This window comes from Microcaecilia unicolor, chromosome 3 (genome assembly GCF_901765095.1).
Source record: "Microcaecilia unicolor chromosome 3, aMicUni1.1, whole genome shotgun sequence".
NCBI classification, from domain to species: Eukaryota; Metazoa; Chordata; class Amphibia; order Gymnophiona; family Siphonopidae; genus Microcaecilia; species Microcaecilia unicolor.
Genome location: NC_044033.1, coordinates 412,363,023 through 412,376,568, shown reverse-complemented (window position 1 = coordinate 412,376,568; position 13,546 = coordinate 412,363,023). Strand labels below are relative to the sequence as shown.

Below are 13,546 nucleotides of genomic sequence, written 5' to 3'. Positions count from 1 at the left end.
ATGCTTATTCACCCCTTCAAAGAAATGTAGTACCCTGTAATACACTGCAGACTTGATACACTGTCTTAAAGATATAAACAGTTTCATTTACTTTTTTTTCTTTTAATCAAAGAGCTTTTTCCTTACACCAGATGCATGCAGACAGGCTAATCTTTGTGCTACAACTCCAGTAGCAGAACCCAAGATGTCTTGAGGATACCATGACTGGACCTGGAGCCGTTTCCCATATTCTTCATCTGGTAATTTGAAACTAGATTTTTTCCCCCTGTGTTACCAGGCATGGCCATTACAGGTAGATGTTTGTGACGGCTATTGTTTTTTGCGAAGACAGGTTTCTTCTGTGTTTTTCATTACAGGTAGATTACATTTTTTGGAAGCAGCAGGCTATGTACTGTAAAATCATTATTAAGATCTGTCTCACATCTTTTTCAGTGTAGCTCAAGGCAAGTTCCATTCAGGTATAGAAGGTATTTTCACGTCTACGGAGGGCTTACAATCTACCTTTGTACCTGAAGCAAAGGAAGGTTAAGTGATGTGCCCAAGTTCACAAGGAGCTGGGTTTTCCTGGTTCTTAGTCCACGGCTGTAACCATTATACTACTACTCCTCCACTCCAAAATAGAGTATGCTGCTCTGATTCAGCTGACAAAAGTTATGTAATCAGCAATTTAACACAAGTGAAAAGTTCAAATTTGATTCCATGTGCATTATTAAAAAAAAAAAGCACAAGGTTGCAATTTAAATTAATAATGAAAACAAGGATAGTGATCAAAGTTAGTGAGACAATTCCATATGGATTTATAGCTACCAGAAATGCCTAAAGGTTAAGACCAGACAATATAACATGAGATTTTTTTAACAAAGGTTTATCCAAATCTACTGATAAAATTAAATATTTTTTCATATCTTCTTTAATTTAAAAAATTATCTTAAAACAGATGTAGAATACGACAGATTGAAATAATTCGGTAACATACAAATTGTCTTTTTTCATGATACATAATTTAACAAAATGTTCTGCTTCCCTCTGGCAAAGTTAAACATAGTTGATTCCATCATTTCACCACACTGTAGTTTATAAATATACAAGGTTTACAAAAATACAAGATACATAATACATATTTTTTTTTAATAGTTCAATATTTTTGACAAATGTCATGTCTTTGTTTCGCATTTCAAGTTTTCCAGACTGTATTTCTTAATAAGAACATCTGCAGAATCCAATGCTTTTATCTTCATCAACAGAAGTACCATCTCACTAGTTTCCGCTCTACAAAAAGCAAACTGAAATTAACAAATAGGAAATGGAATGTAGGGATCCTATGACCACTCACGTGGTTATTACTAGATTTTTCTTCCAATGTACACTTATGTTTGAGACACAACAAAAACAAAATGGAATTTCCATTTCTAATATACCAGCAAGGTCCTTCTAAAGCATTTGCTTTAATGAAATAGCAAAAGATGACAAGTCAAATCCATCTTTTCCCAGAGCACTGAAATCCATTCAATGGCGAAGTCATGCAAGCTCATGCCACACACTTACTTGAAATTATGGTACATTGCATCTGAAGACTGCAACAAATGGTTGCTAAATTTTGCCAACTGTGGGAGAGTTGATCCACTTTTAAGATCTTTGAACTATCTTTCTGGAAAACACTCTACCACCTAGCAAGGCAAAAAAGATAATTGTTACAAAAAATACATACAAATCCTATATAATAATTCTCACCACCAATGTTCTAAAGTAGCTGCCTGTGTCCGTGGCTCCTGCAGTTGCTGAGCTAGGCTCCGTAGCCTGCGAATCAGCTGTGAGTGACGTCAGCCTGGCAGGGGGAGGAGTAGGGAAACTACTCCTCCCCCTGCCTAGGAATCAGCTGTCAGTGCCCCCCCCTTGGCGCATCAACCAAGCCCCTCCCCCCAGGCACAACACCCCCCCCCCACCGGGGCACATCAACCCCTCACCACCCGCAGCTGCGAATGGTAACGCTGTCCGACCGCTGCTGCTTCTCCTGTTGAGCAGCAGCGGCCGCTACAAAAAAGAAAAAAAACCAAAAATGTTTTAAAACCTGAAACGTGGCACTGTAGACAGCCATCTGGCATTGGCTGTCGTCTCTGCAGCCGCTCCTCCTCTCGCCTCCACGTCACTGCCCCTGGAGTAAGACCCCAGAGGAGTGCAGCGATGTGAGAGGGGAGAGGAGTGGCTGCAGAGACGACAGCCAATGCCAGATGGCTGTCTACAGTGCCGCGTTTCAGGTTTAAAAACATTTTTGGGGTTTTTTTCTTTTTTGTAGCGGCCGCTACTGCTCAACAGGAGAAGCAGCAGCGGCGGCTGGACAGCGTTACCATTGGCAGCTGCAGGTGGCGAGGGGGTTGATGTGCCCGGGGGGGGGAGGGGCTTGGGTGATGCGCCAAGAGGGGGGAGGGGAGGGTCACTGGATATGGGTGGCTGCAGGGGGAGCGGAGGGTCGCTGGACATGGATGGCTGGGTGGGGACAGGGGAGAGGGAGGTGGGGACAGGGGAGAGGGAGGTGGGGAGGGGGTCCTGAGACCAGATGGGTGGCTGCAGGGGGAGCAGGGGAGACAGGAGGGACGCTGCACATGCGTGGCTGCAGGGGGAGAGAAGGGTCGCTGGACATGGGTGGCTACAGGGGGGCAGGGAGGGGAGTCGCTGGACATGGGTGGCTGCAGGGGGGGCAGGGGAGAGGAGAGGGTCGCTGGACATGGGTGGCTGCAGGGGAGAGAGGAGGGACGCTGTACATGCGTGGCTGCAGGGGGGGCAGGGGAGAGGAGAGGGTCGCTGGACAAGGGTGGCTGCAGGGGAGAGAGAAGGGTCGCTGGACATGGGTGGCTGCAGGGGGGGCAGGGGGAGATGAAAGTCGCTGGACATGGGTGGCTGCACGGGGGGCAGGGGAGAGAGGAGGGACACTGGACATGGGTGGCTGCATGGGGGGCAGAAGAGAGAGGAGGGACGCTGGACATGGGTATCTGCAGGGGGGCAGGGGGAGAGGAGGGGTCCTGAGACCAGTCACTCACTCACTCTCTTTCACATACACTCTGACACACTCTGTGTCTATCACACTCTATCTGTCACACACACATAGTCTCTATCTCTCTCTCACACACAGACACTCTGTCTCTCACACAAACACACTGTCTCTCTCTCACACACACACTCTTTCTCAAACATACACTCCGAGGAAAATCTTGCTAGCGCCCATTTCATTTCTGACAGAAACAGGCCTTTTTTTTTTACTAGTTATTTATAAAGACAACACTACAGTACAACAGGTCAAAGAAGGATTTATTTTCAGAATTTCTTAAGATCATGAAGCAATGATGCCTGTGCAGGGAAGGTCAGAATGTGCAAGTGTTCAGAATACATTTTCTTGTATGTACAGCTTAATTTTAGTATTAAAAGTTGTAACCATCTTGCTCTTCTATGAAAACAATAGGAAGCACTACTTGTGTTTCAGCAGTAAGTGGCAGAGCCATTGTACAAAGTCTGCAGTGCTGCTAGATGAATACAGAACTGTAAAGATACACATGACAGACATCATCAAATCCTGCCAGGCATAAACCAAACAGAAATCAACTACTTAGAGACCTACGTTCCCTTAAGTCACCATGGGGTCCTTTTACTAAGCCGCAATAAAAAGTGGCCTGCAATACAGCTGTGTCAGTGGCATGAACTGCAGGTCTAAATGGACTCAGGTAGTTTTATTATTTTTTTTATTTGCAAGAAGTCTTTATTATCCATTGAAACAGCACAAGGGAACCACAAAAAATAAAAGAATACAACATGCTGATTCTAATACAGGAACCTACCAGTACAGCTTGTATGATTACATTCAATAGTTTCAACATAACTATGTCAACTGCATTAAACTTCACATTTTTTATCCAATTTTCAAGAAAACAAATATTCCCCCCCCCCCCCCCCTCCAGGTGGACACTACTGGGCACTACCCCTCATGTCACTCTTTGTATATAGCAGCTAGATTTATAGAGCGTCAAAAGGGACGGGCTCCCAAACTGAACGCCATTTTCCCAGTAGTTGTTTACGCTCAGCCACTAGTCTCTCCATTTCACGAACATACCTCAACTTATTAAGCCATCCAGCTAAAGAGGGGACCCCCTCCTTTCGCCAACGTGACGCTACAACCACCCTTGCTGTGCCAACCGCATGTTTGACTAGCAGGTAGTTTTATTATTATAACTTATAACCCACGCTTATCCAGGGCTGTGAATGGGGACAGACAGATCTCTGCAAGAAAGGTGGGAGAGGGGAGATATGGTAGAGACATTTAAATACCTATGCGGCATAAATGCGCAGGATGTTGAGTCTCTCAATTGAAAGGAAGCTCTAGAACGAGGGGGCATAGGATGAAGGGAAAATAGGGTAGACTCAGAAGTAACTTGAGGAAATACTACTTCACGGAAAGGGTGGTGAAATTTGTGGCTCGGCCTTCCGGTGGAAGTGCAGGAGACAAAAACAGTATCTTAATTCAAGAGAGCTTGGGACATGCACATTGGATCTGTAAGAGAGTGATAGGGAGAGTAGATGACAAGGATGGGCAAACTGGACAGGCCACATAGTCTTTTTCTACCTACATTTTTCTATGTTTAACATCAGATTTGTCATCTTCAAGTTTGCATTTTAACATTTTTAATGGCACCCCTTACAGCAAGCTGAAATTGTGCTCCCAAAATTATCTTGAACTCTACGATGAGTTGCACGGGACAATGGTTTTTCAGTTCTTACCCCAGACTGGCTGGAGTGGTGGTGCAATGCAAATGGCTTCTCTTGTGCCATTACCTTTGAAGCAAATCAAATATGTGCTCCAAAAAGGATCTGGAGGTCTCCAACGAATTGCGTAGGACAATAGCATTTTCAGTCTCCTTACCCTGGGCCTGGCTGGAGCTGTTGTACAATATGAATGACCTCCCTCGTGCTATTATTCTAGCAGCAAGTTAAAATTGCACTCCCCAAATGATCCAGAGGTCTTGGTTGTGTTGCTCGGGTTTGGCTGGAGCACTGGTATGATGTGTCTCGCTTACTGTGAGCTACTAAAAAATTGTGTGCACTTAATGACAATGTCACAATGTGCACAGGTTTAGAGACAACAGCGACACCCAGGCTATCATTGGGCACCCTTGCGGTGTCTGGAGCCTCTTGATCCTGCTGAGTCCATCTTTTTCATAAAAGTAGAAGGACGGAGACTTAGTCTGGAAAAGGGGCAGCTTCTCCAAACCCTTACCAGAGCAGTAATGGTGTGCATCTTTAAAATGAGACTTTCCCTGCACCAGACCTTGTGCTGTCTGTACTTGTCTTCTAGCAGCCTTTGTGGCCTGATCTATCCAAGTTCCTTCACAATGAGTTGCATGGGACAATGGTGTTTTCAGTTCTTACCCCAGACTGGCTGGAGTGTTGGTGCGATGCAAATGGCTTCTCTTGTGCCCCTAAAAAGGAAGCTTGCTAAGCCTAGACTTCAATACTGCATCTGCAGACAGGTTCTGTAGCCATAGACTCCTCCATGCTGACACCATTACTGCCATACTCCTGACCAACCCCTCCATGCTGACACCATTACTGCCATACTCCTGACCGATTGGGAGACTTCCTTGGCATCCAAAGGATCCATAGGGAGTTGCTGGACCACCTCAAACAGGACCTGAACATGTATCTGCTGCATATCACACCCAGCAGCCTCAGCGTCACTACTTGAAATGCCTGCTTCAACAACGCCTTTACCTGCTCCCCCCCACCCATGAGAATGGTAATCTTTGTGACTGCTATGACCAAGGCATCCACTCTGGTTTCCCTTGCCTAAGAATGTATTGTAGGTTCATATTGGATAACTTAGTATTTTCAAAGGAGAGCTGTCATACTTTATATATGATTACTTTCTGTTTTTCACAGTTGTGAAATCTGTCTTTAATTCTTAAAGTAGAAATAAAATTGCACTGCAAATGTACATGATACCTCTGTTATACAGTTAAAATGGGGTAATACCAATTTAGAGCATGGGGAGTGGTGTGGGAGAGAGTGACTGCAGCTGGGTGCAAGCATGGAAATGCCTGTGTGAAAAGGTGCTTCCACTGTGGGTAGGGGGCTGCAGCGGCAGTTCTGGCACTTGAGTTTTGTTGCAGTGGTGAGAGTCGCGCTGATCATGATCCTGTGACTTTGGGAGTACGACCAAACCTGGCCAAGAGAAAGCATGGGCCAGCTTTAAGTTCAGTGGCAGCTTCTCAGCAGGATGCTGGGTCACATTGCAACACAGGTACAGTCACCATGTTGGAAGCAGCAAACTCGGAGGCCTTTCATTCCATGGTTCACCCAACCCTAGCCCATAGGGCGTGGGAGAGAGGCAATAAAGACTTTTTCTGCTTCACACGGTCTGCTCCTTTGTGTGCCACGATTTTCCTTTTTCTCGTCTTTGTGGATTATTAGCCTATATTGATCTGTCGTTGATTCTTTTTCCTTAAATTTCACCAAATAAGCCCCCCCCCCCCCAATCCTTTCATTTGATCGGATCAAATAGATCCTCGTTGTGACCGGCTCGGTTCCGTTATGCTAGTTGAAAGGTAACCTGTCAACTGATAAAACCCTAACATAATAAACAATGTGCCCCGCTAACTACTAGCGCTAAGCAATCCGTGGCACTTGAGCTTGCAGTTTCAAGCGAGAAAAAGGTGCTGAGGTGATGTCAGTCTGAAGTTACTTGGCGCACTCCTTTTGTACTTCCCCCACCTTCCCCTTTCTGTATCATGTTTCTCCCCCAAATTTCTCTTTTCTCCTATGTTTAGGTTGTAAGCTGCCCTGAAGGTATCCCAACGGGCGGAACAGTAAGGTAAAATTATGTATCATACCTGATAATTTTCTTTCCATTAATCATAGCTGATCAATCCATAGACTGGTGGGTTGTGTCCATCTACCAGCAGGTGGAGATAGAGAGCAAACTTTTGCCTCCCTATATGTGGTCATGTGCTGCCGGAAACTCCTCAGTATGTCGATATCAAAGCTCCATCCGCAGGACTCAGCACTTAGAGAATTACACCCACAAAGGGACACTCTGCCCAGCTCACCACCGCCGAAACGGGGGAGGGGAATTAACCCAGCTCATCCCCACACAAGTGGGGGAGGGGAATCCGTCCAGCTCATCCCCGCGGAGCGGGGGAGGGACACCACACCCGCCAATGCGGGGGGATCTGGCTTATCCTGCAACCGCAACCGCGGGAGGAGCTGACTGACCCTAACACCGCCGAAGCGGGAAGGGTACAAAGCTGCCCTACAGCCGCACGAAGCGGGAGGGAGTGCCGGCAGAATTTAAGTCTCAATCCAGCCCCGTAAAATGGAGGGGAGAGGAATGCAGCAGCTCACTGTAACACAAATTCGTCTCAACTCTTGAAGAATCCATTGAAAAACTTGAACATGAAGTCCTCCTGAACAGGAACTGAAGACTAAACTTGAACCTGAAATGCAACCAGAATATAAACAATACAGATATCTGGGAGGGACTATGGATTGATCAGCTATGATTAATGGAAAGAAAATTATCAGGTATGATACATAATTTTACCTTCCATATCATCATGCTGATCAATCCATAGACTGGTGGGATGTACCGAAGCAGTACTCACCCAGGGCGGGACATTGCAATCCCTGACCTCAACACTGAAGCTCCAAACCGGGCCTCCGCCCGTGCCGCCACAGTCAAGCGGTAATGCTTGGAGAATGTATGGGCCGATGCCCAAGTTGCCGCCTTGCATATCTCTTCCAAGGAGACGGAGCCGGCCTCTGCCATCGAGGCCGCCTGAGCTCTAGTGGAGTGAGCCTTCAGCTGGATAGGCGGCACCTTCCCCGCGGCCACATAAGCCGCTGCAATGGCTTCCTTGACCCATCTTGCCACTGTAGGCTTAGCAGCCTGCAGACCCTTACGAGGACCTGCAAACAGGACAAACAGATGATCCGACTTCCGGAAATCATTGGTCACTTCAAAATATCTGATGATGACTCGTCTCACATCCAGATATTTAAGAGCAGAGTATTCCTCTGGGTAGTCCTCCCTACGAAAGGAAGCGAGACAGAGCTGCTGATTCACATGGAAGCGAGAAACAATCTTGGGCAGGAAGGAAGGCACTGTGCGAATAGTCACTCCTGCCTCAGTGAACTGCAGAAAAGGCTCTCGACATGAGAGTGCCTGGAGCTCGGAAACTCTTCTGGCTGAAGTGATAGCCACCAAAAAGACTGCTTTCAACGTCAGGTCTTTCAGAGATGCCCTCGACAAGGGTTCAAAAGGCGGCTTCTGTAATGCTCTTAGCACCAGGTTGAGATTCCACGCAGGCACCACCGAGTGCAGAGGACTGCGCAGGTGATTAACTCCCTTGAGAAAACGCACCACATCTGGCTGCGAAGCCAGGGAAGCACCCTTCAGGCGGCCCCTGAAGCAAGCCAGGGCCACTACCTGGACTTTAAGGGAACTGAGCGACAGGCCTTTCTCCAGACCTTCTTGCAGGAATGCCAACACTGAAGAAATTGGAGCAGTGAATGGAGAACATGAGCCTGCTTCACACCACGCTGCAAAGGTACGCCAAACCCTGGCGTAAGCAGTAGAAGTAGAGCGCTTCCTCGCTCTCAGCATAGTGGCGATGACCTTGTCTGAGAAGCCCTTCTTCCTCAGACGCTGCCGCTCAATAGCCAGGCCGTAAGACCAAAGGGGGAGGGATCCTCCATCACCACGGAACCCTGATGTAACAGACCCTGCTCCACTGGCAGCCGCAGAGGATCGTCGACTGAGAGCCTGATCAAGTCCGCATACCAGGGACGTCTGGGCCAATCCGGACCCACCAGGATTACCCGGCCCGGATGCTTTGCCACCCGGTCTAGCACCCTGCCCAACATGGGCCAGGGCGGGAACACATAGAGGAGCTCTTGTGTCGGCCACTGTTGGAGAAGAGCATCTACTCCCAGGGATCGAGGGTCCCGTCCTCTGCTGAAAAAGCGCGGCACTTGGCAATTGGCCGATGACGCCATCAGATCTAGGCTCAGCTGGCCCCAGCGCTTCGTGATGCCCAAGAACGCCTGAGCAGATAGCTGCCACTCTCCGGGCTCCAAGGTATGGCGACTGAGAAAGTCCGCCTTGACATTCATGACTCCGGCAATGTGGGCCGCTGACAGCTGTTCCAGGTTCGCTTCCGCCCACTGGCATAGATTCATGGCCTCCTTGGCTAGAGGGGCGCTCTTGGTACCTCCCTGGCGGTTGACATAGGCCACAGCCGTGGCATTGTCCGACAGGACCCGTACTGGCTTCAACGCCAGTACCGGGATGAACTCCAAAAGCGCCAACCGAATGGCTCTGAGTTCCAGGAGGTTGATAGACCACTTTGCCTCTGCAGGAGACCAGAGCCCCTGCGCTGTCCTTCCCAAGCAGTGGGCTCCCCAGCCCGACAAAGAGGCGTCCGTCGTGACGACAATCCACTCCAGGGTCACCAGAGGCATTCCTGCAGACAACTTGTCTGTCTGCGTCCACCAGCTCAGCGCCTTGCGCACTGCTGGGTCCAAGGGAAGGCGCACAGCATAATCCTCCGACATCGGAGTCCAGCGCTGCAGCAGAGAGTGTTGTAGTGGTCTCATATGAGCCCTGGCCCAGGGCACTACTTCCATCGTGGCCGTCATAGAGCCCAACAGCTGCACATAGTCCCAAGCCCGAAGAGGAGAGGCTACTAGGAACTGGTCCACCTGAGCCTGAAGCTTGACAATCCGATTGTCTGGCAGGAACACTCTGCCCACTTGGGTGTCGAATCGAACTCCCAGATACTCCAGGGACTGAGTTGGGCGCAGCTGGCTTTTCTCCCAGTTGATGATCCACCCCAGGGAGCTCAAAAGAGCAACCACCCGGTTCACAGCTTTGCCGCACTCTGCATAAGAGGGGGCTCGGATCAACCAGTCGTCCAGATAAGGATGGACTTGTACTCCTTCCTTCCTCAGGAAGGCCGCGATGACCACCATTACTTTGGAGAAGGTCCGCGGAGCAGTAGCCAACCCGAACGGGAGGGCTCTGAACTGGAAGTGTCGGCCCAGTACTGCAAAACGCAGAAAGCGTTGATGAGGAGGCCAGATGGGAATATGCAAGTACGCTTCCTTGATGTCAAAGGATGCCAGGTACTCCCCTGCCTTCACTGCCGCTACAACAGAGCGGAGAGTCTCCATGCGAAAGTGCCGAACTTTCAAGGCCCGATTGACCCCTTTGAGGTCGAGGATAGGCCGTACAGAACCTCCTTTCTTTGGTACCACAAAGTAAATGGAGTAACGTCCCTTGCCAAGCTGATTTTCTGGCACCGGAACGACCGCACCCAGGCGGATCAGATTGTCCAAGGTCTGCTGCACTGCCACAGCTTTGACCGGAGACTTGCAGGGAGAGAGTACAAACCCGTCTCTTAAGGGTCGGCAGAACTCTAGCTTGTAGCCGTCTCTGATGACTTCCAGCACCCAAGCGTCTGAAGTTATTGTGGTCCACTCGCCCAGAAACGAGGACAGGCGTCCTCCAATCTGCACTGGGGGATGGACCAAGGCCCCGTCATTGGGTACGAGACCCTGGGGGAGGACCGGAGGGAGCACCTCCGGGACGGCGGTCTCTGCGAAAGAAATGCTGCTTGGGGGAGAAGTTCCTCTTGAAGGAAGAGGAGGCAGAAGAGCCCGACCTGCCCGGGCGGTACCGACAGGCTTCCTGAAACCGTCCTCTGGAGGTACCGGGGCGAGTACTAGCCCGAGCCCTGACCTCCGGTAACTTCTTGCCCTTAGACGTGCCGAGATCGGTCACGATTTTGTCCAGCTCGACCCCAAAGAGCAGCTTGCCTTTAAAAGGCAATTTAGCCAGGCGGGATTTAGAGGCGTGGTCAGCAGACCAATGCTTCAGCCAAAGCCACCGCCGCGCAGAGATTGTCTGAGCCATGCCTTTAGCTGAGGCCCTCAAGACATCATACAGCAAGTCTGCCAATTAGGCCAAGCCCGATTCCAGGGCCGGCCAATCAGCCCTCAAGGAATGATCCGAGGGGGAAGCCCGCTGCACCATAGTCAGGCGCCCTGGCCACATAGGAGCCGCAAACTGAGGCCTGCAAACTTAAAGCAGCCGCCTCAAAGGACGACCTTAAGGCCGCCTCCAATCTTCTGTCTTGGGCGTCCTTTAGGGCCGTGCCACCTTCCACCGGCAACGCCGTTTTCTTAGTCACCGCAGTGATTAAAGAATCCACGGTAGGCCACAGATAGGCCTCACGTTCACTTTCAGGCAAAGGATAGAGGCGGGACATAGCCCTAGCCACTTTAAGGCTCGCTTCCGGGACATCCCACTGAGCCGAAATTAAGGTGTGCATAGCATCATGCACGTGGAAGGTTCTAGGCGGGCGCTTCGTCCCCAGCATAATGGCAGAACCAACAGGGGCTGAGGGAGAGACGTCCTCCGGAGAGGAAATCTTCAAAATGCCCATGGCCTGCACTAACAGGTTGGGCAAATCCTCTGAGCTAAAGAGCCGCGCTGCAGAGGGGTCATCCGCTCCATCCGAGCGGGGATCCGTCTCCTCCAAGGAATCCGCAAAGGACCGTTGGGAGAACTCAGAAACGCTGCCCTCATCTACGTCGGAGGAGACAAAGTCCTCCAAGGCCTGGGAATCAACCCGAGGGCGTTTACCTCCGGGGGCCTCAACCTCTTTACCAGACGAGGGAGCAGGGGCAGCGTTTTGCATAAGGAAGGCCTGATGCAGCAGCAAAACAAACTCGGGGGAGAAACCCCCCAGAATGTGCACTTCCGCAGCCTGGGCTACAGCCCTAGACGCACTCTCAACCGGCGCTCGCAAGAGCGGGGGAGAGACATGCTGCGCATCTAAAATGGTGTCCGGCGCGACACTCCGCGAAGGAGCCGCGCAGGAAGAACGGTGCTTAAGTTTAGCCGCTTTTGTGCCGTCGCCCAAATTAAGGGCGTTCATGGCATTAACGTCTCCCACCTCAAGGGCGGCCCAAGAAGAAGCCGTCCGAGCCGCGTGGCCGGCCAAGATGGCGGAGGCGAGCAGCAGGGGATGGGCGTTTATGGCGGGAAAAACCGCCACACCGGAGGAAGGACCGGGACACTCATCGGTCACGAAACTGTCACCCAACAAGGGCGAATCAGACTTTAAGACCCCCGCATCCCCTCTAGAAGCGCAGAAGCGATCCGGGGAGCGGCTCTTTGCGCCCTCGCCCTCCGACGCCATAGGCCACGTGGAGATCAATCGGGGAACCCCCTGCCCGCTATAAAAAGGAAAAAATTACCTGCTTTCCGCTCCGAGCTGTAACGACCTGGTGTCCCAGTGAGTAGCTGCAATAAACGTTTAAATAAACGTCGAAATAAACGCCTTTAAGGACGTTCAAAAATTTTTTTTGTTTTTTAACAGAGCCAGCGGGAGGGGGGAGAAAAGGAGGGACCTGGCGCCACCAGGTTTGCACTTGCTCAAGAAGAGCCCTCAACCCCAGGCACTCAACAAAACCTAAAAATTAGGCTTGGAGGCCTAGCCAGAGTTGCTGCTGTGTGTGACCACCACCTGCTGAGATAGAGAACATACTGAGGAGTTTCCGGCAGCACATGACCACATATAGGGAGGCAAAAGTTTGCTCTCTATCTCCACCTGCTGGTAGATGGACACAACCCACCAGTCTATGGATTGATCAGCATGATGATATGGAAGACGTAAATAAATAAACAAGCAGCTACCATAGAGGCCAGGCAGTGAGGACCAGCTCCTACCTTCCTCTCTCTGCTCCTCGAAGCTGAGCAGCCCCAAGCTCAAAGGCCAGTCTTAGGCTTTCTGCGGTGCCGGGAAGCACTGAGCGCTGCAGTTCCATCCTCTCCTATATCCTCGTCGCTCTGACACCCCCCCCTGCTCATGGCCAGGCAAGGCCGCTTTCATCTCCACCGTTTCTTCTCGCCGGGGACTACCACCCTTCCCATCTCCCTCCTCCTCCTCGCTGGACTCCGCCGCACGAACCCGAAAACGGCGCATGGCCGGTTTTTTAAATATGTCCCAAACTTTTCATAAGACCCAAACCATACTACCAACGTTTCCCAGCAGCCAGCACGCGCCGGAATTCAAACGCATTCTATTCTCTCGACACAGGAAGGGGAAAAGAAGACCAATGAGATAGTTTGCAAGGAGGTTTTAATAACAGGAGAAAGCATGACGTCATATAGCTGAAGCCGGTTCCCTAGGCAGCCGCCATGTTGGTACTTCCACAACAAGGTACCACCCATTTGTTATGGAAAAAGGGTTACCATTCGTCCGCATTTCCCCGGACATGTCCTCTTTTTGAGGGCGCCGACGCCGTGGGGAGTCCGGGCGGATTTCCGCATTTCCCCGATTTGTCCGGGTTTCGTCGGGACGAATGGTAACCCTACTACCGCGATCCTGTAACGCGGCCGTTGCCGAGAGGGTCCGCCGACTCCGCCCTTCACTTACCATGTCGGCGGAAGGGGTTGGCAACAGCAATACGTCATTTCTGTCCTCGACTCCTCGTCCTC

The 13,546-nt window shown here is 50.4% G+C and overlaps 1 long non-coding RNA gene across 2 annotated transcripts; it reads right to left on the bottom strand.

Annotated features, from left to right (window-relative positions):
- Window positions 1-603: 603 nt before the first annotated feature.
- LOC115465175 lies at window positions 604-13,535 on the bottom strand. 2 transcript variants are annotated; one of them, XR_003941344.1, is made up of 3 exons: window positions 13,485-13,535; window positions 1,546-1,667; window positions 604-1,269 (listed from the first exon to the last, which is right to left on the bottom strand). It is a non-coding gene; the product is annotated as an uncharacterized LOC115465175 (long non-coding RNA). The 2 variants fall into 2 exon arrangements; XR_003941343.1 differs by lacking the exon at window positions 13,485-13,535 and adding an exon at window positions 12,776-13,113.
- Between the last annotated feature and the right edge of the window lie 11 nt (window positions 13,536-13,546).